This window comes from Chiloscyllium plagiosum, unplaced genomic scaffold (genome assembly GCF_037043375.1).
Source record: "Chiloscyllium plagiosum isolate Xiang-an unplaced genomic scaffold, Cpla_swu_hap1 HiC_scaffold_48, whole genome shotgun sequence".
Classification (NCBI taxonomy): domain Eukaryota; kingdom Metazoa; phylum Chordata; class Chondrichthyes; order Orectolobiformes; family Hemiscylliidae; genus Chiloscyllium; species Chiloscyllium plagiosum.
In genome coordinates this window covers 23,452,751-23,476,057 of record NW_028270186.1, presented here as the reverse complement: position 1 = coordinate 23,476,057, position 23,307 = coordinate 23,452,751, and the positions used below count along the sequence as shown (strand labels likewise).

The 23,307-nt window shown below is 47.0% G+C and overlaps 1 protein-coding gene across 1 annotated transcript in view; it reads left to right on the top strand.

Annotated features, from left to right (window-relative positions):
- The first annotated feature begins 10,296 nt into the window (after positions 1-10,296).
- LOC148135753 (putative G protein-coupled receptor 139) overlaps positions 10,297-23,307 on the top strand; it is a 257,085-nt gene continuing 244,074 nt past the window's right edge. The window contains exon 1 of the mRNA XM_087984385.1: positions 10,297-10,417. The gene's annotated coding sequence lies outside the window, so the exon portion shown is untranslated. The remainder of the gene's footprint in view (positions 10,418-23,307) is intronic.

Below are 23,307 nucleotides of genomic sequence, written 5' to 3'. Positions count from 1 at the left end.
ATGCATAAAAAAAATCACAAAACCTGTTTTTAAAAGTTGCATTCCTGACAATGGCCCACCCAATCACTCACTGTATTAATCACTGCACAGTCTCAACAAATGAAGGAAACTAGATGGACCATATTACATCTCCCAATGCACTGGAAAGTACAACCACAAAGTCAGTCCTCTTGACACTGCAACTTCTGCCTCACTGTGGGCCAAAAACAGCAGCAGAACTGTACTCCAGCCCAATCTGAAAACTCATGGCCTGGTATATCCCCCACTCAACCAATAACATCAAGCCAGGGGATCAGCCCTGGTTCAATGGAGAACACAGGACGACATGCCAGCAGCAGTATCAGTACATAAAATTGAGGTGCCAACCTGGTGCAGCTACCAAACCTGCACGCCAAACAGTGCAAGCAACACCAAATAGAACTATGTGATCCCACAACCACTGGATCAGATCTGAGCTCTGCATTTCTGCCACACCTCGTCATGCTTGGTGATGGACAATTAAACAACTCACTGCAGGAAGCATCACAGATATCCCCATCCCTACAGACAGAAGGGTCTCAATCATCCATGTAACAGATACGACAACAGCATTTGCAGCAATCTTCAGCCAGCAGTGCCAAGTGAATGAGCTTCCCCATTGGTCCCTGACACAGAAGTGAATTGGATTAGTTGAAAACTCATTTCAAATCAGATCAAGAAATGGACAAATAGTGTGAAGGCTCTGGGCCCTGCCAACATTGTCGCAATAAGACTGATGGCTGTGCTCCAGAACTTGCTGCCCACCAAGACAAGTACTGCTCTAGCACTGGCATAATATTCTCCATCTTTGGCCTTTTGTCAAAAGTTCTCAACAATGTTTTTGTGAAATTAAAAACATATTGATTTTTACCGGTATCTTCTACTCTTCACTATCGCTGAGTGAATAATCTGTTCTGTCTCTTACCCAACCACGTTGTGGGAGCACCTTCACCACACAAACTGCAGCTGTACAAGAAGTCAAATATTACCCTCTCCACAGGCACCAGGGCTTTGGCATTGATCACTGGTACCTGTGGAAGGAGAAATACACACGGTTTTTCAGAGAGTGCAGTATGAATTATAGAGAACGAAAATGGTGCAGAATTTGGCTGTTAGAAATAGAAGGAAAATTTACTCGCTTATTGGAAAAAAGAATTCTTGACTATCAAAGATATTGTGGGAAAAAAAACCTGATAATGAGAAGTATATGGTCATGAGTTGGGCAGCAGTAGACAATTCATTTACAAAAGGGTCTGTGAACATAATAGTAAAATACTAAACAGAGCAAAAATACACACGAGACACTGAGGAAGCAAGATAATGAACAAATGGACATCAAGGAGACCAGAGGAGAATCAGAACAGTGTTCACTTTTATGATATCACAGTCAGAGATGACTAGCACTGAAACAGACTCTTTGGTGCAACCGTCTCTGCCAACCAGATATTCTAACCTAATCTATTCCCATTTGCCAGCATTTGGCCAACATCCCTCTGAACCCTTCCTATTCAAATGCTTTTTAAGTGTTCCAATTTTAGTTGCCCTTTAGGCTCCTTTTGAATCTTCCTCTCTTAACCTAAACCTATATCCTCTAGTTCTGGGCTCCACGAACCCAAGGTAAACATCTCGTCTATTTATGCTATCCACGCACCTCATGATTTTATAAAGCTCTATAACATCACACCTCAGCCTATGACACTCCAGGGAAAATGGACCGAGCCTATTATGCCTCTCCCTGCGACTCAAATCCTCCAACTCGCAACATCCTTGAAAATCTATTCTCAAACCTTCCATGTTTCAGTTCCTCCTTCTGATAGGAGGGAGACTAGAATTGTAAACAATATTTCAAAAGTGGCCTAACCAATGTCCTGTTCAGCTCCATTACTCAATGCTGTGACCAATAAAGGAAAGCATACTAAACAACTTCTTCACTATTCTATCTACTTTCAAGGATCTATGAACCTGCACTCCAAGGTCTATTTGTTCAGCAAGAATCTCCAAGACCTTACAATTCAGTATGTGTCTTGCTCTGATTTGCTTTTCTAAGATGCATCACCTCACATTTATCTAAATTTAACCCTATCTGCCACTCCTCAGCCCATTGACCAATCTGATCAATATCCCATTGTACTCCGAGATATCCTTCTTCACTGTCCACAATACCTCCAATTTTGGTGTCATCTGCAAACTTACTATCTGTACCGCCTCTCTTCACATCAAAATTTTTTAAATGAATGACGAGACATATCCAGAATAAAAAGCATCCATTTCCCTGGGTTTGAATGTGCTCTGTGTAAATCCTGCCCCATGACTCTCTATCAGGGAGAGCTGCACATACATCCCTCTGAACTTTGCCCCCGACAAAGCTGGCGGCCGCGCGCGTGTCCAGTGAGTCGTTGCCCCGAATAAAGATGGCGGCGCTCACTCGGGCGGGATCGCTCGATGAGGCATTTTCCCCTTTGCTGCAAAAACGGGACTGTAAGTTTCAAATTTGTGTTTTCCGATGTGCACCAAATGTATGTAAAACCTCTCAGCCCATACCCATACCAACACCATTACCCTCCCGCTTCCTGCTGTTTATTTCTTTCCTTACCGACAGCTCTCCAGCCACACGTCCTGAACATGCGCGCCGACGGCGTGGATAATCACGTGGTATAGTCTAGTCCCACCCCTCATTTACTCTGGTTGGAGGACCAGGTCTTCCAGCTCTGCCCCTGTCTTTCCATTGGTCCGCTGCTGACATCAATCACCCGGGGCCCATTGTTGGTTGGAGCATGCGCACTGCTTTGTGGCTTCTGCTGCTGTTCACAACTTCCGAGAGGAACAATGTTAAAAATCACACAACCACCTGATGAAAAAGCAGCAAAGTTAGTGCTTCCAAATAAACCTGTTGGACTCTAAAGTGGTGTTCACTAAATTATAATTTTGTCCATCCTAATCCAAAACCAGCACCTGCAAGCCACGAGTGAGGGAGGAATGCATAATATAAGAACAAAAGAACTAGGAACAGGAGAAGGCCGTCCTGCCCTTCGAGCCTGCTCTGCTATTCAACAAGATCATTTTGTGGACGCAGAACCATTTACCCGCGTTCTCACCACATCCCTTAATTGTTTATTTCTTTTTTAATAAAAATCTACCTTAGCTTTAAAAACGTTTATTGAACTAGCATCAACTACTTTCCTGTGCAGTTAATTCCATAATGGTTAAGAAGTTCCTTCTCAATTCAGTGCTAAATTTGCTGCCTCTAATCTTGAGATGATGCCATGTTGCCCTCGCTTCACCTGCCAGTGGAAACATTCTCACTACTTTTGTTTTATCCATTCCATACATTATTTTATATGTTTCCATTCTTCTGAATTACAATGAATATAATCCTGTGGGATATAGGTAAAACAGTGTTTTACTGTCCTCCTGCGAACATTGAACAGCGAAATTGAGTACTAACTTCAGTGTATAATTGTGGGATATAGGTAAATAATTACTAACTTTAGTATATAGTTGTGGATAATTGAGTAACTTTAGTGCATAATTATTCTTGCAAATAATTTCTTCCATCATGATAGTTTAAATAATTTACAATTTCAGCAAAAGAGCTGAGATAGCTGAAGCGCATAAACTAGGCAAGAAAAGACATATTGTTAAAATGTATTTTAAGCAATGGAATGTACCTATGAACAATAGAAGATGTTACAAGCAAACAGATAAAGTGAAAAGAACATCAAGATCGAGGTTTAGCAAAATCTCCCTTATGTCAGCACTTACAGAGGGGAGGGTCGCCAGCTTGGATAAGGGGGAAGTAATAATGGCAGAGCGCACCTGGGTAGTGGCAGAACGCAATAAGGGAGATTGATAGGTATGAAGACCTATGAGGTAAATGGGGAATACCGAAAATCAAAACTGTATACATTGTAAAGCAATCCCTGAATGTGTGTGCCCACTGGTCACCCCCTTCTTGCAAGAAGGTTCCAATAAAATTCGCTGGTTCAGATTTTGACTAGGACTGAAATTTATTATACTGTGAGTTTTATTTCTCACAATCCCAATCTACTCAGTCTCTGTTAAGCCAACCCTCTCAACTCCAGAATCAACCTAGTTTACCTCCTCTGCACGCCCTCTAGAACCAGTACGTCCTCCCTCACGTAAGGAGATAAAGACTGCATGCAGTACTCCAGGTGTGACCTCACCCAACACAGCTGGAACATAATCTTTGCATTTAAACACAATCCCTACAGCAATGAAGGACAAAATTCCATTTGCCTTCTGAATGGATCGTTGTACCTGGTGACCAACCCTCATGCAGAAGGATACCCTGGTGCCTCTGCATAGCAAATGTGCAACTTTTTAAAAGTCAAGTAATAATCTCCTTTGTAATGTTACTCCAAACAAACAGTATGACTTTACATTTATGAACATTGTATTCCATTTGCCAGACCATTGCCCACTCACTCAATGTATCTATGTTCCTCTACAAAGTTTCACAGTCCTCCGCACACTTTGTTCTGCTACTCATCTTAGACTCATATGCAAAATTTGACACCCTACATGTGGTCCTCAACTCCAAATTATCTGTATCAATTGTAAATATTTGCAGTCCCAACACTGATCCCAGAAGTACACAACTAGTCACTGATTGCCAGCCAGAATAATACTCATTTATCCCCACACTTTGCTTTCTTTTATTCAACCCATCTTCTATCCATGCTAATACTCTACCCCTAACACCATGCACCCTTATATCATGCAACAGCCTCTTGCACAGCACCTTGTTGAAGATCTTTTGGAAATCCAGGTACTCCACATCCATTGGGTCCCCGTTGTCCACCTTGCTCGTAATGTCTTCACAGAATTCTGAAATATTTGTCAAACATGACCTGCCCTTCATGAACCCATGCTGTGTCCGTCCAATGGGACAATTTCTATCGAGATTCCCTGCTATTTCTTCCTTGATAATAGACCCAAGCATCTTTCCCACTACAGAGAATAAGCTAACTGGTGTATAATTTCCCATCTTCTGTCCACTTCCTTTTTAAAATAGTGTCGTCACTTTTGCTGCTTTCCAATCTGCTGGGACTGCCACAGAGTCCAGTGAATTTTGGAAAATTATTGCCAGTGCATTTGCTATTTCTCCTGCCATCTCCTTTCGTACCCTGGGATGCATTCCATCAGGGTCAGGAGACTTTTCTATCATTAGAACAATTACCTCCAACAGTCAACACTAGCTGTTCCATAATAATGATAATTTCCAAATCCACACCTACCGTTGTCTCTTTGTTAATTACTGGCAAGATATTAGTGTCCTCCATTGTGATATTCCATAACTAAATGCTTCTTCTCATTTTCCAAGGGACCAACATTTACTTTAGCCATTCTTTTCTCAAATTATTTATTTATTTATTATTTATATGAAATTTTGCTCTCTGTCTTTATAGTCTGTGCTAGTTTATTTTTCTCCTGTTCTATCTTACTATTTTTTATAGCTCTGGTGTGACTTTCTGTTGACCTTTAAAGTTTTCCCAGTTCAAGTTTCAGTCTGTTTTTGGCCACTTTGTATGGCTTCTCTTTCAATTTGATCGCTTTCCTTAGATACCCATCTCAGAGTATGCCTTTTCTCACAGTACTTCCTTTTCACTGGAATATACCTTTACTGAGTACTTTGTAACATGTCTTTGAAAATCTGCTGCTGGTCATCATTAGTCCCACCATAAAATCATTGTTTTCAGTCTACTTTATCCAGTTTCGTCCTCATTCTATTGCAGTTCCCTGTGTTCAAGCACAGGACCCAGGTATTAGATTTTACCTTCACACTTGTCATATCTATTCTAAATTCAACCATACAGAGATCACGTCTTCCAAGGGGTTCCCCTAACTCTGAAGTCAATAATCATTCCTGCCTCATTGCACAGGGGCCAGATCTTGGATAGCCTGCTCCCTTGTCAGTTCCATTTCATAGTGTTCAACGAAACTATCACGGATACAGTTAACAAACTCAAGGCTACCCTGACTGAGCTGGTTCAACCAATCGACATGTTGATTAAAATCACCCATGATAATAGCCGTACCATTTTTACAGGCATTAGTTATTTCTTTGTTTATTGCCCATCACAATGTGATGTTATTATTTGGTGACCAACACACTGCACCTATCAGTGACTTTCTTGTTATAATTTTTAATGCATCATTCCTGTTTCTCCTAATGTACGGCAATAACAACAACTACTTGCATTTAATGGAATCTTTCACAATGGCAAATCTCCTAAGGTGCTTCATGGATGATCAAAACATTGATTAAAGAGAATGATTTTAAAATACATCTTAAAAGGAGGATAGAGAAGGTTAGGGAGGCTATTCCACAGACTTCTGGCCTTGACAGCTCCAATTGTGGAGTGATGCAGGTGGGGTGGATTGGAAAGGGAATGTGCAAAAGGAAAATGGAGGAGCGCAGGCAGTGCAGATGGTCTTAAGGACAGAGGAGGTGCCAGACTGAGTCTGCCTGTCCGAGGGTATGGCTGCCTCATGGAGTTTGAAGCTCTGCAATGGGTCCAGGCATGTCATGTTAGTCAAAGATAGTATAACGGCGGCTGAGAGAACTTTTGATGAGGACTCATCTACTGAGGTAGTGTGGGCTGAGGTTAAAAACAGGAGAGGAGAGGTCACACTGCTTGGAGTTTTTTATAGGCCTCCGCAGAGTTCCAGAGAGGTGGAAGAGAGGATTTGCAAAATTATTCTGGGTAGGAGTGAAAGTAACAGGGTGGTCATTATGGGGGCTATAACTTTCCCAACATTGACTAGAAATGCTATAACTTTAGTATGTCTGATGGATCCGTTTTTGTCCAATGTGTACAGGAGGGTTTCCTGACACAGTATGCCAAAGGGCCGACAAGAGATGAGGCCACATTGGATCTGGTCCTTGGTAATGAACCAGACGAGGAGTTTGATTTAGTTGGAGGTAAGCATTTTGGAGAGAGTGATCATAATTCAATTACATTTAGTTTAGCATTGGAAAGGGATAGGTACATGCCACAGGTCAAGATTTATCAATGGGGCTGGATTCAGCAAGAATTAGGATGCAAAATGCAGGGGATGCAGACTATTGAAATGTGGAGCTGGTTTAAGGAACAGATATTGCGTGTCCTTGATAGGTATGTCTCTATAAGGCAGGGAGGAAGTGATCAGGTAAGGAAACTGTGGCTTACTGCAGAAATTGCATCTCTTGTTAAGAAGATGGAGGAGCTTATGTGTTGATGAGGCAAGATGGTACAGATGAGGTGATGGAGAAGTACATATCAGCTAGGAAGGATTTAAAGAGAGAGTTAAGAAGAGCAAAGAGAGGACACGAGCAGTCTTCAGCAAATAGAATAAAGGAGAACCCTAACGCATTCTATAGGTATGTGAGGAATAAAGCGATAGGGTAGGAATAGGACCAATCAAAGATAGAAGTGGAAGTTGAGTGTGGACCCTGTGGAGATCGGAGAGGTGCTAAACGAACATTTCTCATCGTTTTTCATTCAGGAAAAAGGAGAATATTGTCGAGGAGAAGAACGAGGTAAGAGATGTTAGACTAAAAAGGATCGAGGTTAGTTATGAACAGATGTTATCAATTCTAGAAGGAGTGAAAGTAGACAAGTCCCCTGGGCTGGATGGGATTTATCCGAGGATTCTCTGGGAAGTTAGGGAGGAGACAGGTGAGCCTTTGGCTTTGATATTTAAGTCGTCATTGTCTACAGGTTTGGTACCAGAGGACTGGAGGATTGAAAATGTTGTGCTCTTGTTCAAGAAGGGTAGTAGAGATGACCCAGGTAATTATAGACCAATGAGCATTACTTCTGTTGTCAGAAAGATATTGGAAATGATTATAACGGATAAGATTTATAATCATCTAGCAAACAACAATTTGATTTCAGATAGTCAACATGGTTTCATCAAGGGCAGGTCGTGTCTCACAATCCTCTGAGTTTTTTGAGAAGGTGAACAAGCATGTAGATGATGGTCAGGCAATTGACGTGGTATACATGGACTTCAGTAAAGTCTTTGATAAGGTTCCACATGGTAGGCTGTTGGAGAAAATGCAGAGACATGGAATTGAGGGTGATTTAGCAGTTTGGATTAGAAACTGGCTTTCTGAGAGAAGGCACCGAATGGTGGTTAATGGAAAATATTCAGCCTGGTGTCCGGTTATTAGTGGTGTGCCACAAGGATCTGTTTTGGGACCACTGCTGTTTGTCATTTTTATAAATGACTTAGATGCAGGCATAGGTGGATGGATTAGTACATTTGCAGACGACACTAAAATCGGTGGAATAGTGGTCAGTGTGGAAGAATGTTACAGGTTGCAGGGTGACATGGATAAACTGCAAAATTGGGCAGAGAGGTGGCAAATGGAGTTCATTGCAGCTAAATGTGAGGTGATGCACTTTGGGAATAATAATAGGAAGGCAGGGTACTGGGTCAATGGAAAGATTCTTGGTTGTGTGGATGTGCAGAGGGATGTTGGGGTCCATGTACATAGATGCCTGAAAGTTGCCACCCAGTTGGATAGTGCTGTTAAGACGGCATACGGTGTGTGAGGTTTCGTTCGTAGAGGGATTGAATTCCTGAGCCACAATATCATGCTGCACTTATACAAACTCTGATGCGGCCATACTTGGAATATTGTGTGCAGTTCTGGTGCCCATATTTCGGGAAGAATGTGGAAGCATTGGAAAAGGTACAGAGGAGATTTACGAGGTTGTTCCCTTGTCTGGAGGGAAGGTCTTATGAGGAAAAGTTGAGACTTGAACCTGTTCTCATTGGCAAGAAGGCCAAGAGGGATTTGATAGAGACATACAAGATGATCAGAGGCTGAGATATGGTAGACAGTGCAGGTCTTTTTCAAGGATGATGACATCATTGCGTATTAGGGTGCAGAACTACAAATTGAGGAGTGATAGATTTAAGACTAATATCAGAGGCAGGTTATTTATTCAGAGTGGTTAGGGCGTGGAATGCACTACCTGCTAATGTAGTTAACTCAGCCACATTATGGAGATTTAAACAATCCTTTAGATAAGCACATGTGTGATTTTGGGATAGTGTAGGGGGTTGGCCTGAAAATAGTTCACAGGTTGGCGCAACATCAAGGAGCAAAGGGCCTATTCTGCGCTGTATTGTTCTATGACTATAGTGCTACAAGAGATTTCTGGTGTTTTAAACAGAGTGACAAATCTTGTATTATGGGCTTACGAAATGTCACTGATATCTACCAAACATGTACGAGGTAGAATCAGGGCAATAATAAGATGCTGCAACAGGAGGGGAACAGGTAACTCCATACAAAACCCTACTCCTTCTCAATTCTTATCACCTCCAAAACCGAATGCCTTTCAGAAAAGCACCTCTATCTCCCACCACAACACTTTGCCACACAATTGTGGTATTTGGCTGTGCACTAGAGGGAGTGCAACAGTCTGAACTGGGACCCACTGGGGCCCTGAAACACTTGGTAAAGACTAAAATCATCTGAGCATTGAGAGTCCCACCATATTGCATGGGTTTTGATATTGTTTTAGTGCTGTTCCGGACTTCCCTTGTTTTTCTTAATGAACCTGTTCAAAGATGTTATTACAAACCTGCACAAGTTGTGAATTAATCTCTGGCCTCTCGGTCCAAGATTAGGATATTTTCACCGCATCAGAAGGCATCGACTCTAACTTCCCTTGTCCCTTAATGTTTCTTTTGCTTGGCCAGTTGAATCAACTCTGAATTGGGAGGAAGGGGCGGAACTGGAGAACCGAGCAGCGTCCGGTCTTCCAACCAGAGTGAGTGAGGAGCGGGGCCAAAGCATTCTCGGCGAGTGAACGCTTCAGGATTGGTCAGAAAGCAAAGTGTTTTGCACGATTGATCGTTCTCACTACATGGTACAACGTTAAACCTCTCTCATAAATCTATGTGACATTTTAAGAAATTGTTGAGATGTAAATCTGATAACATACATATTTCCAATCGATTTACACAACTCAATTCCCAGAACGATTGGTAATTTATATACCTGGCCGGTATGGTTGAATTGGAACGAACAATTTATTGGCAAGCTAGACATGTCTATGACTGTAAGTCGACAGAGCAATTGTTAATGACTAATATTTCACCCATGATCCTGTGCAGATAGGAATATTATATATCAACTCATTGATAACCTCAGACGCACGCGCAGTTTGGTTTCTATGCAGAGCATGCGCAGTGTCAAATTCGTCATGACAGAGAGAGACATGGAGCTGCTTTCTCCGGCAGCGGCTGCGATCGGCTTCAGAGAGCGGCACTCAGAGCCGGTGTGTGGGAGCCTCGCTGGGAGAAAGGAGCGGAGAGATTTCACAAATCCCGGATACAGGTTAAAAATAACTCGGAAAAGACCCTCCAGGCCCGGGTAAGGAGGCGGCGGTCTCTGATCAGGGAAGGGGCCCAGGGTCACGGCCGCCATTTGTTTGAGGGAAGAGGGAGCGCTCAGGGCCGCCATCTTGAGAAGGTCAAGGTGCAGGAGGGCGGGGCTCTCGGGGTCTGTAGAACAATCAGAGGAAAGAGAAGACCCATTGTTACTGATTAATCCCACGGACACAGCGTCACTGGGCGGTCCCGCAGGAATATCCTCTCTCAGTCCTGCTGGGATGGTTCACCCAGTCAGAACCAGCAGCTCTCCTCCTCTCTCAGCTCCCCTTCTGTCCTTCCTGCAGCATCTGTCCCCTGGGACATTGAGCTGCCTGTCCTGTCCCTCCCTCAGCTGTTGTTCTGTCATACCTGTGATATCCCAGTCCCACCTTCGATTACTTCACTAAAAACAGGAAGGCACCCGATGGATTTTTCTTAACATCAGCAATTGTTTAATACTCATTTACAGGTTTTTAATTACATCGTTTTTGAAGCATTTACTTCACATTCAATCATTTGCAATGGCTGGATTTAAACCTGTGTCCAGAGAACACTTGCTGAATTTCTGGATAAATTGTGACACAATAATGCCACTAGGCCATCACTTTGCCTGCTCACAGTTTATATATCCCAGTGCAACATGAATCAAAACCCTTTCTTCCTGCACAATTGTTTGACCCAGCACTCTGGTGATGTGACTCGGTATCCCTGACCGTGTGGGTCTAATTGCTGCCTCTGTCACCGTCTCTCACTCTTGAAGCTACTCCAGATCATGAGCCAACAGAATTCTCCACTCCAGAGAGATGAGGCAGCACAAGTCAGGAATGTAGACTGGGATTTTCCAGATCTCTGTGGGCTCAGTGCCATTCTATATGTGTAACCCTCAAAGCATTAGTCTAATTTCCTATTCTGCCTATTTCTGTGTCTTCTACAGGTACTCATGGAGTTCCTGACTCAATAGACTTGCCGACGATGGTTGGTCAGCCAGAAAGACAAAGTCAGGGAGGTCGGGAGTCTTCAATAAATCCTGCTGCCAGGTTAGATCATTCCAGTGCACAGAGCAGAAAGTAATAAGGGGGATCCAAACATCAGCTAACAAGACATGACATAGAGAAAGTGCTGGAGGGCGAGCACAGTACAAACACAACCCAGGCTCAATCACCACGCCTGCTGCAAGTTCTGTTGTAATGAGACAGCATTGGGAGTTCCCAGTTATCAGTCCAGGCCTGTGCTCTCTTAGGGAGCATCAGAACAACTGAGGGGAAAGCAAGCCTCCCAAGAGAGGGTGGCAATGCTGCCTGGGATCTTTCTGTTCCCTATTCCCTCTCCAACACTGTATCAATGGCTTGTATTGAGGACCAGTGTCTTCAATCATTCTAACTCCTATAATAGTTCCTATCTCTGTCATCTCCTCCCCTCTCACCAATTATTTCACATATTTGAAGGCTCCAGTCCAGATGACTATCCATATCACTGTAACTTGCTTCAGTCTCTACAACATGCCTTGTCTCGATAGTCTCCTCCTCCAATAACTGGAGACATCGGGTCTGTTTCTGTGCGGCATGACCTTTCGGCTGAGGTTTCCAAAATGAAATGAGTTGCATTTGCCTGTGTTCGGCCCATATCCCTTCCAATCTACTCCTCTCCATGTACCTGCCCAAGTGTCTTTTCCATGTTGTACTTGTTTTCACCATTTCCTCTGGCAGTCCATTCTGTCTATGCACCATCCTCTGTGGATAATGTTGCCCCTCAGCTCTCTCTTTAAATCCTTGCTCTCTCACCTCACATTTATGCCTCTAGCTTTGGACTCACCTACCCTCGGTAATTCACCTTACTTAGGCCCTACATTGTTTCAAAAACCTTTATAACGTCACCCCATGGCCTCCTCTGCCCAGGAGAAATATTGACAACAATGTTACAAATATCTCCAACTCATGTACTCAATGCTCTGACCAATGAAGACAAGTGTGCCAATTGCCATTTCAACACCCTGTCGCCCTGTGATGCCAGTCCAAGGAACAATGTAACTGCACCCCTCGGTCTCTCCCTTTTCTACAACACTGTCCAGGACCCAACCATTAACTGTGTTAGTCCTCCCTGGTTTGTCTTAACTAAATCCAACACCTGAATGAAATTCCATCTTTCATTCCTTGGCCCACTGGCCCAGTTGATTAACATCCCCTTCGATAACTATATTCCCTGCCCACTCTTCCACTAATCTTTGTATCCATAAACATCCTAACAGGGACTCCTATATTTTCACTCAAATTGTTTATGGAAATGGTGCACAACAGTGGTCCTAGCACCAATCCTTACAGCACACTGCTGGTCAGAGGCCTCCACTCTGAACAACAACCCTCTCCCACCACCCTCTGTCTCCCACTGTCATCCCATTTTGTATCCAGTTGGCTAGCTCTCCCTGATTCCTTGTGATCTACCCCTACGAACCAATGTATCATGCTACACCCTGATCAGAGGGTTTGTGGAAGCCAGAAACAACGTCTGTTGCTCTGCCTTCCTCTATCTTTTTGGTCACATCTTGAGCAAACTCCAGTCAAGTTTGTGAGACATGTTTTCCCATGCACAAAGCCATGCTGGCAGTCTGTAATCAGGCCTTATCTTTCCAAATGCATGTAAGGCCTACCTCTCAGAGTGACCTCCAACAACTGACCCACCCTGATGTCTCGCTCATCAGTCTGTAGTTCCCTGGCTTTCTCTTGCAGCCTTTCTTAATTAATGACACAACATTATAATTATAGTCAGAGAGTCTTACCACACTGTTTGGTTAACGCTAACCATACTCTAAAACTAATCCCGTCCCACCTGCCTGTTCCCGGATCATATCCCTTCAAACCTTTCCTATTCCTGTACTAATCCAACTGTCTTTTAAACATTGTAATTGTCCCCTCATTCACCCCTTCCTTGGGAAGACCATTTCACACACAACCCACCCTCTGTGTAACAATGTGCCTCTCATGTCTTTTTTTTTTAAAGTCTCTCCTCTAAACTTAAAAATGTAGTGCCTTGTCTCGAAACTCCCCTGTCCATGGGAAAAGACAACTCCCATTAACTCTATCTATCCCCCTCATGATTTTATAAACTTCTATGAGGTCATCTGTCAACATACAGGTTTCAGTGAAAAATACCAACCTATTCAGCCTTTCTTTATACTGAAGCCTTTCGTACCCAGCCACATCCCAGTAAATCTCCTTCCAACTCTTTCCAGCTTAATAATATCCTTCCTATAACTGGGCGACCAGAACTGGACACAGTATTCCAGAAAAGGACTCACCAATGGCCTGTATAATCTCAATATGACTTCCCAACTCCTATATCCAAAGGACTGAGCAATGAAAGCAAGTGAGGCAAACACCTTTTTTTTAAACTATCCTGTCTCTCCATGTTGCAAACTTCAAAGAATTATGTACCTGAACCCTGAGTTCCCTCTGTTCTACAACACTACCGAAGGTCTTGCCATTAATTGTATAAGCCCTGCCCGTGTTTGTTGTACCAAATGCATTACCTCGTATTTATTCAGATTGAACTCCATCGACAGTTTTTCAGCCATTCACACATTTCATCAGGATCCCTTTGTAATCTCAGAAAACCTTCTTCACTGTCCACAATGCCACCCTCCAGTCTAACAGCCTATCACACATAGCTCTCTATGGTACAAATATCTCTGCTCGGGGCCCTACAATTTCTTCACCAGCTTCCCACAATGTCCTGAGATACATTTGATCAGGTCCTGGGGATTTATCTACCTTTGTGTTTTAAAACCTCCAGCACCTCCTTTTCTATAATGTGGACCCATTTCAAGATATTGAGTCATAGAGATGTACAGCACGGAAACAGGCCCTTCGGACCAACTCCTGCATGACGTTTCTAGTCACATTTGCCACAATTTTGCTAATATCCCTCTAAACCTTTGCTATTCATACACCCATCCACATGCCTTTTAAATGTATTTCTATCAGCCTCCCCTATTTGCTCTGGCAGCTTATTCCATTCACTCTGCAGGAGCCAGTTGTCCTTTAGATCCCTTTGAAAAGTTTCCCTCGCCTGGGGAAATGACCTTGTCTATTGACCCTGTCGATGACCATCATCATTTTAAACACCTTTTATCGGTTAACTCTTCAGCTTCCCAGGTTCAAGTGAAAACAGCCCCAGCCTATTCAGGCTTCTCCCTGAAGCGCAAACCCTCCAACCCTGGTAACATCTTTGGTCATTTCCTCTGAACCCTTTCATGTTCCACGACATCCTTCCGATGGCATTGAGACCAGAATTGCACACAGTATTCCAATAGTGGTCAGGCCAAACATTGTTTAGTTCCCTGAGCGCCCCAGTCTTTATCCACAGTCAGCTCCAAAGTGAAATATTTGTTTTGGATCCTGTAGTTTCACACATCGTTGGTTTCATTGATCATTAAGGATACCGGTTTTGTCCCTTACTCTTCTTTTGCTCTTCATACACTTGTAGAGTCTCTTTGGATTCTCCTTAACTTTCTCTGCCAAAGCTATCTCGTGTCCCCTTTTTACATTCCTGATTTCCATCCTAAGTGTATTTCTACAGCCCCGATGCTCCTGAAGGGATTCCCTTGAGTCAGCCAGTTATACCTTACATGTGACCCCTTTTTTCTTGACCACAGCCTCGAAACTCAGCCAGTGTTTCCTAATTCAGTCAGCATTGAGCTGCACACTAACAGGAACACGCTGGCGCTGAACGCTCCTTTTATCTTGGTTTTACAATATTCCGACTTGCCAGACTTCCCCTTATCTGCAAATAGCCTCCCCAGATCTACTTTAAAAATTCATGTCTAATACTATCTTGCTCCATTAAATAACTTGAACTTGTGGACCAGGCCTGTCCTTTTCCATCGTTATTTTCAAACTAATACAATTGTGGTAACTTTCCAAAGTGCTCCCTGACTAACACCTCAGTCCCGTTCCCGACCTTGTTTCCCACGGGGAGGTCAGGTTTAGCCCCATTCTCCAGTTGGGCCACTTACATAATGACTGGGAGTTTTCGGAACACACTTAACAAATTCCTTCCATCCAAATGCTGAACTCAATACCAATCCCAGTCCAGGTTTGGAACCGTTCAGATCCCCTATCATTACAACCCTATTATTCTAAGAGATATCTGAAATCTCCTGACATATTTGCTCCTTCATCTCCCATTGCCTATCACTGTAGTCCGACCGTAGAAAACTAATGACCAATTTTTATTTCTCAGTTGAACTAATATCGCTTAACTGGGCGATCCTGCATGAATACTCCCTCGAGGTACTGCTGGGATGTTTCCCCCAATCAAAACCACCAGCTCTCCTCCTGTTTTGCCTCCTGTTCTATCCTTCCTGTAGCATCCGTCTCCGGAACATTGAGCTGCTGGTCCTGTTGCTCCCTCAGCTGTGTTTCTGTAATACTTCTGCTATCCCGATCCCATGTTCCCATCCACGCTCTGGGTTCATCTGCCTTATCTGTCTGGCCCTTTGCATTGAAATAACTGCAGGTTAATCCACCAGTTTTCCCTCATTGTCTGCTATGTTCTTGCCTGCCTTGTCTACTTATATTGTTCTCTTGAACATTTGTACCAGCCTCAACTTTCTTTCTGGCCTTACGACTCTTTGGGGTCACACAGCCCTGCCAGACGGGTTTAAATCCTCTCGAGCAGCTCCAGCAACGTTCCCCACCAGGATGTGGGTCCCCCTCCTGCTCCCAGTTCAGGTATATTCCCCACCCTGTCTACCTGTGCTGACACCTTCAGACATCCAGGGACTTGCCCACCAAGGTCCCTGTGTTCCTCAGTACTCCAGGAGGACCTACCATACATGATGTCTATCATTCGCTGGTTAGACTTGCCACAGTGTATTACCTCACAGTGATCAGAAGTAAACTCTGTCTGCCATTACTCTGCTCAGTTTATCATCTGATCGATATCAGACTGCAGCCTGAGTCCATCCCCCTCACTGTGGACAACACCCTCACCTTCCATGTTATCTGCAAACCTACTAATGTTACCTTCTGCTTTCACATCTGAGTGATTAATGTCCATAATGAACAGCAATGGTTCCTGCACAGATCCCTGTGGTACACCCGCTGGGCAAAGGCTTTCAATCACAAAACCAACCCTCCACCAATTGTGGAGCCAATTTACCAACTTACCTTTGATCCTATGGGATCTTCCCTTTTGGACCAGCCTTCCGTGTGGGACCTTGTCAAAGACCTTAATGAACTCCATATAAACCACATCATCTGCACGGCCCTCATCAATAACAGAGGAGAGTCGTCAAGCAAATCCATACAGACAATCCCTAATGAAATTGTGGGGGTATCCGTTTTTGGCGAATACACTGTAAATGTATTCTTCTTCCTCTTTTTGCAGTTCTGGTGTACTGCAGTGTGTTGTGGCCCTTTTGAACAGTGTCTTGATGCAACTTCTTTTGTGTGTGTTGGGTGGTTGCTTTTGTAGTTCAGAAGTCGGTCTGTGTGTGTGGCTTTCCTGTATACCTTTGTGGTGAATTCTCCGTTCGGTGTTCTCTGTACCATCACGTCTAGGAATGGGAGTTGGGTGTGTTGGGTGTCCTTTTCTTTCTCTCTAGTCAATCAGATTCCTGTGAGTGTGGTGTTGATGATCCGGTGTGTGTTCTTTTTTTCTGTGTTTTTCATTATTACAAAGTTACCATCCACATATCTGACCCAGAGTTTGGGTGGAATTTGCGGTAAGACTGTTTGTTCTAACCTTTGCATTACCGCTTCTGCAATGAGTCCAGAGATGGGTGAGCCCATTGGTGTGCCATTGATTTGTTCATTTATTTGGTTGTTGAATGTGAAGTGTGTTGTGAGGTACAGGTCCAGTAGTTTGACTATGCCGTCTTTGTTGATAGGTTCACCGTCCTGTTGTCTGTTCTGTATGTCCAGCAGGTTGGCTATTGTTTCTCTGGCTAGGGTTTGGTCGATAGAGGTGAACAGTGCCGTTACATCGAATGAGACCATAGTTTCTTCCTTGTCTATGTGTGTTATTTCTGATGATGTCCAAGAATTCCTGTGTTGACTGTACAGAATGTCTGGATCCACAGATCAGGTGTTTCAGTTTCTGCTGTAGTTCTTTAGCCAGTTTGTGTGATGGTGTCCCAGGTAGTGATACGATGAGTCTGAGTGGGATGTCTGGTTTGTGCACTTTAGCTAGTCCATAGAATCTGAGGGTGTTGTTGCTTTCAGTTTTCATTCTCTGTAGGTCAGGTCTGGTTATCTGTCTGTTTTTCTTGCAGGTTTCTCACTGTGTTGTTGATCCTATTGGTGAGCTGTGGGGTGGGGTCAAACTCCACGCAATTTCATCCACAGATGCCTCAGGGAAAGACAATGGAATGAGGACATGCCAAAACCCAAAGGACGAGCCACACTACCATACATCAAGAACATTTCTGATCTGACAGCCAGACTACTGCCATCACTAGGACTCATAACGGCACACAAGCCAACAGCCACTCTCAGACAACAACTCACCAGATGAAGGACCTGACACCCAGCATGAGCAAAACCAATGTAGTGTACAAAGTCCCATGCAAGGACTGCACATAACACTACATAGGACAAGCAGGAAGACAGCTAACGATCCGCATCCATGAACACCAACTAGCCACGAAACGACACGGCCAGCTATCCTTAGTAGCCACACACGCAGATGATAAGCAACGTGAATTCGACTGGGACAAAACTACTGTTATAGGACAAGCCAAACAGACAGCAGCCAGGGAATTCCTAGAGGCATGGCACTCATCCACAGATTCAATCAATAAGCACATCGACATGGACCCAATATACCGACCACTGCAGCGGACAGCTGGAACTGACAACCAGAAGCTCCAGTAACGTTCTTTAGTAACTGTAGGTCTGCCTAGCTCTCCAGATAACCTGTTTCATCCCCTACAGCTCCCTCAGTCACTGTAACTCCCTCTGCTCTGTCTAATCCTCCTCTTTCCCACTGTCCTCCAGGCACACGGCGATCCTGTAAGAGAGCAGTGCGGAATGGGATGTTATAAATCTCAACTGAGGCTTGATGCCGACCATTACCTGGGAGTCACAAGGGGAGAGACCCTGAGCGAGTGCAGCACAGAGCGGGTGAAGATACATCAGCATCGAGGGTCAAGGCCGACTGGGACCTGGATTTGGATAAAAAGCAGAGCAGCAGGCTCCAAATCAGCACCGAGTCACAGAGGGAGTGACCGTGTGAGGGAGCAACTTGGAGCAGGAGCTTGATGCTGACTCACACCTGGGAGAATATAAATCAGCACTGAGGATCGCGGCCTTGTTGTACCTGGGAGTCACAGAGCCGGTGACCCTGTGAGGGAGCGGACTGGAGTGAGAGCTGGACGATTACACGTCCGAGGAGACACATCACTGTGTGTGCACGTGTCCCTCCCTTGTTCTGTGTTTGTGTGTGTATGCGTGTGTGTCCCCTTCCCTCGCTGTGTGTGTGTGTGTGTGTGTATAACTCTCCTCACCGTGTGTGTGTGTGTGTCCCCTTCCCTCGCTGTGTATGTAACTCTCCTCACTGTGTGTGTGTGTTTGTACATATGTCTGCGTGTCACCCTCCCTCACTTTGTGTGTGTGTGTGTGTGTCCCCTCTCATTTTCTGAGCACATGTCCCACCCTCGCTGCGTGTGTGTGTGTGCGCGCACACCTCTAGCTGTGAGTGTGTGTGCCCCTCTTGCAGTGGGTGTGTGTCCTCCCCTCGCTCTGTATGTGTTTGTGTGTGTATCACTCACTCACTGTGTGTCTGTGTGTCCCTCCCTCGCTGTGTGCGTGTCCCACTCTCGCTGTGAACGTGCGTGTCCCTCCCTCGCTGTGCGTCTCAGCAAGTCCCTCGCTCGCTGTGCGTGTCCCTTCCTCGTTGTATGTGTGTGTATGTGTCACACCCTCACAGCATGTGTTTGTGCGTGTCCCTCCCTCGATGGTTGCGTGTGTGTCACTCCCTCTCACTCTGTGTATGCGTCTTCCTCCCTCACGGTGTGTGTGTGTGTGTCTCCATCCCTCCCTCTCTGTGTGTGTGTGCGCATGTCCCTCCCTCGCTGTGTATATGCATGTCCTTCCCTCGCTGTGTGTGCATGTCCCTCTCTCACTATGTCTGCACGTGTCATACCTTTGCTGTGTATGTGTGTCCCTCCCATGTGTGTATCCCTCCCTTGCTCTTTGTGTATATCCCCCTCACTGTATGTGCACATCTCCGCTCGGTATGTGAGTGCATGTCCACCCTTGCTGTGTGAGTGTGTGTCCCTCCCTCGCTGTGCCTGTGCGTGTCCTCTCTCGCTTTGTGTGCATGTGTCCCTCTCAATTTCTGTGCACATGCCCTCCCCCTCGCTGTGTGTGTGCGTGTCCCTCCCTCGCTGTGTGTGTGCGTGTCCCTCCCTCGCTGTGTGTGTGCGTGTCCCTCCCTCGCTGTGTGTGTGCGTGTCCCTCCCTCGCTGTGTGTGTGCGTGTCCCTCCCTCGCTGTGTGTGTGCGTGTCCCTCCCTCGCTGTGTGTGTGCGTGTCCCTCCCTCGCTGTGTGTGTGCGTGTCCCTCCCTCGCTGTGTGTGTGCGTGTCCCTCCCTCGCTGTGTGTGTGCGTGTCCCTCCCTCGCTGTGTGTGTGCGTGTCCCTCCCTCGCTGTGTGTGTGCGTGTCCCTCCCTCGCTGTGTGTGTGCGTGTCCCTCCCTCGCTGTGTGTGTGCGTGTCCCTCCCTCGCTGTGTGTGTGCGTGTCCCTCCCTCGCTGTGTGTGTGCGTGTCCCTCCCTCGCTGTGTGTGTGCGTGTCCCTCCCTCGCTGTGTGTGCGCGTGTCCCTCCCTCGCTGTGTGTGCGCGTGTCCCTCCCTCGCTGTGTGTGCGCGTGTCCCTCCCTCGCTGTGTGTGCGCGCGTGTCCCTCCCTCGCTGTGTGCGCGCGTGTCCCTCCCTCGCTGTGTGTGCGCGCGTGTCCCTCCCTCGCTGTGTATATGCATGTCCTTGCCTCGCTGTGTGTGCATGTCCCTTTCTCACTGTGTGTGCACGTGTCATACCCTTGCTGTGTATGTGTGTCCCTCCCTTGTGTGTATCCCTCCCTTGCTCTTTGTGTATATCCCCCTCACTGTATGTGCACATCTCCGCTCGGTATGTGAGTGCATGTCCCCCTTGCTGTGTGAGTGTGTGTCCCTCCCTCGCTTTGCCTGTGCGTGTCCTCTCTCGCTTTGTGTGCGTGTGTCCCTCTCAATTTCTGTGCACATGCCCTCCCCCTCGCCGTGTGTCTGCTTATCCCTCCTTCCCTGGGAGTATGCGTGTCCCTCCCACGCTGTGTGTGTGCGTGTCCCTCCCTCGCTGTGTGTGCGCGTGTCCCTCCCTCGCTGTGTGTGCGCGTGTCCCTCCCTCGCTGTGTGTGCGCGTGTCCCTCCCTCGCTGTGTGTGCGCGTGTCCCTCCCTCGCTGTGTGTGCGCGTGTCCCTCCCTCGCTGTGTGTGCGCGTGTCCCTCCCTCGCTGTGTGTGCGCGTGTCCCTCCCTCGCTGTGTGTGCGCGTGTCCCTCCCTCGCTGTGTGTGCGCGTGTCCCTCCCTCGCTGTGTGTGCGCGTGTCCCTCCCTCGCTGTGTGTGCGCGTGTCCCTCCCTCGCTGTGTGTATTTGTGTATGATGCTCCCTCGCTATGTGTGTGTGTGTGTGTGTGTGTCCCTCACTTGCTCTGTGTGTGTGCATGTCCTTCCCTCCCTCACTGTGTGTGTGTGTCACTCTCTCACTGTGTGCGCACGTTTCACTCCCACGCTGTTTGTGTGTCCCTTGCTCGCTGTGTGTGTGGGTGTGCCCCACTCTCGCTGTGTGTCTGCATGTATCCCCTTAACTGTGTGTGTCTGTGTGTGTGTCCCTCCTTCGCTTTGCGCGTGTGTGTCTTCGTCTCTCACAGTGTGTGTGTCCCTGCTTCGCTGTGTGTCTGTGTGTAATCCCCTCACTGTGTGTTTGCGTGTCCCTCCATCGCTGTGTGTGTGTGTGTCCTCCCTCGCTGTGTGTGTGCATGTCCTTCTCTCCCTCACTGTGTGTGTGTGTGTGGGTGTGTCACTCTCTCACTGTGTGTGTACGTTTCACTCCCTCGCTGTTTGTGTGTCCCTTGCTCGCTGTGTGTGTGGGTGTGTCCCACTCTCACTGTGTGTCTGCATGTACCCCCTTAACTGTGTGTATGTGTGTGTCCCTCCTTCGCTTTGTGTGTGTGTGTCCCCCTCTTGCTGTATGTGCGTGTCACTCCCTCGCTCTGTGTGTGTGTGTATGTGTGTGTGTGTCCTCCCTTGCTGTGTCAGTGCGTACCCCTCTCACTTTCTGTGCACATTTCCTCCCCCTCGCCATGTGTGTGCTTGCCCCTCGCTGTGTGTGTGTGTCGCTCACTCGCTGTATGTGTGTGTCCCTCCCTCGCTGTGTGTGTGTGTCCCTCCCTCGCTGTGTGTGTGTGTCCCTCCCTCGCTGTGTGTGTGTGTCCCTCCCTCGCTGTGTGTGTGTGTCCCTCCCTCGCTGTGTGTGTGTGTCCCTCCCTCGCTGTGTGTGTGTGTCCCTCCCTCGCTGTGTGTGTGTGTCGCTCCCTCGCTAAGTGTGTACACGTGCATGTACTTCCCTCACTGTGTCTGTGTTCCCACTCGCTGTGTGTGCGCGTGTCCCTCCCTCGCTGTATGTGCACGTGTCCCTCCCTCTTTGTGTGTGCGCGTGTCCCTCCCTCGCTGTGTGTGCACGTGTCCCTCCCTCGCTGTGTGTGCGCGTGTCCCTCCCTGGCTGTGTGCGCGTGTCCCTCCTTCGCAGTGTGTGCGCGTGTCCCTCCTTCGCAGTGTGTGCGCGTGTCCCTCCCTCGCTGTGTGTGCGCGCGTGTCCCTCCCTCGCTGTGTGTGCGCGCGTGTCCCTCCCTCGCTGTGTATATGCATGTCCTTGCCTCGCTGTGTGTGCATGTCCCTTTCTCACTGTGTGTGCACGTGTCATACCCTTGCTGTGTATGTGTGTCCCTCCCTTGTGTGTATCCCTCCCTTGCTCTTTGTGTATATCCCCCTCACTGTATGTGCACATCTCCGCTCGGTATGTGAGTGCATGTCCCCCTTGCTGTGTGAGTGTGTGTCCCTCCCTCGCTTTGCCTGTGCGTGTCCTCTCTCGCTTTGTGTGCGTGTGTCCCTCTCAATTTCTGTGCACATGCCCTCCCCCTCGCCGTGTGTCTGCTTATCCCTCCTTCCCTGGGAGTATGCGTGTCCCTCCCACGCTGTGTGTGTGCGTGTCCCTCCCTCGCTGTGTGTGCGCGTGTCCCTCCCTCGCTGTGTGTGCGCGTGTCCCTCCCTCGCTGTGTGTGCGCGTGTCCCTCCCTCGCTGTGTGTGCGCGTGTCCCTCCCTCGCTGTGTGTGCGCGTGTCCCTCCCTCGCTGTGTGTGCGCGTGTCCCTCCCTCGCTGTGTGTGCGCGTGTCCCTCCCTCGCTGTGTGTGCGCGTGTCCCTCCCTCGCTGTGTGTGCGCGTGTCCCTCCCTCGCTGTGTGTGCGCGTGTCCCTCCCTCGCTGTGTGTGCGCGTGTCCCTCCCTCGCTGTGTGTATTTGTGTATGATGCTCCCTCGCTATGTGTGTGTGTGTGTGTGTGTGTCCCTCACTTGCTCTGTGTGTGTGCATGTCCTTCCCTCCCTCACTGTGTGTGTGTGTCACTCTCTCACTGTGTGCGCACGTTTCACTCCCTCGCTGTTTGTGTGTCCCTTGCTCGCTGTGTGTGTGGGTGTGCCCCACTCTCGCTGTGTGTCTGCATGTATCCCCTTAACTGTGTGTGTCTGTGTGTGTGTCCCTCCTTCGCTTTGCGCGTGTGTGTCTTCGTCTCTCACAGTGTGTGTGTCCCTGCTTCGCTGTGTGTCTGTGTGTAATCCCCTCACTGTGTGTTTGCGTGTCCCTCCAT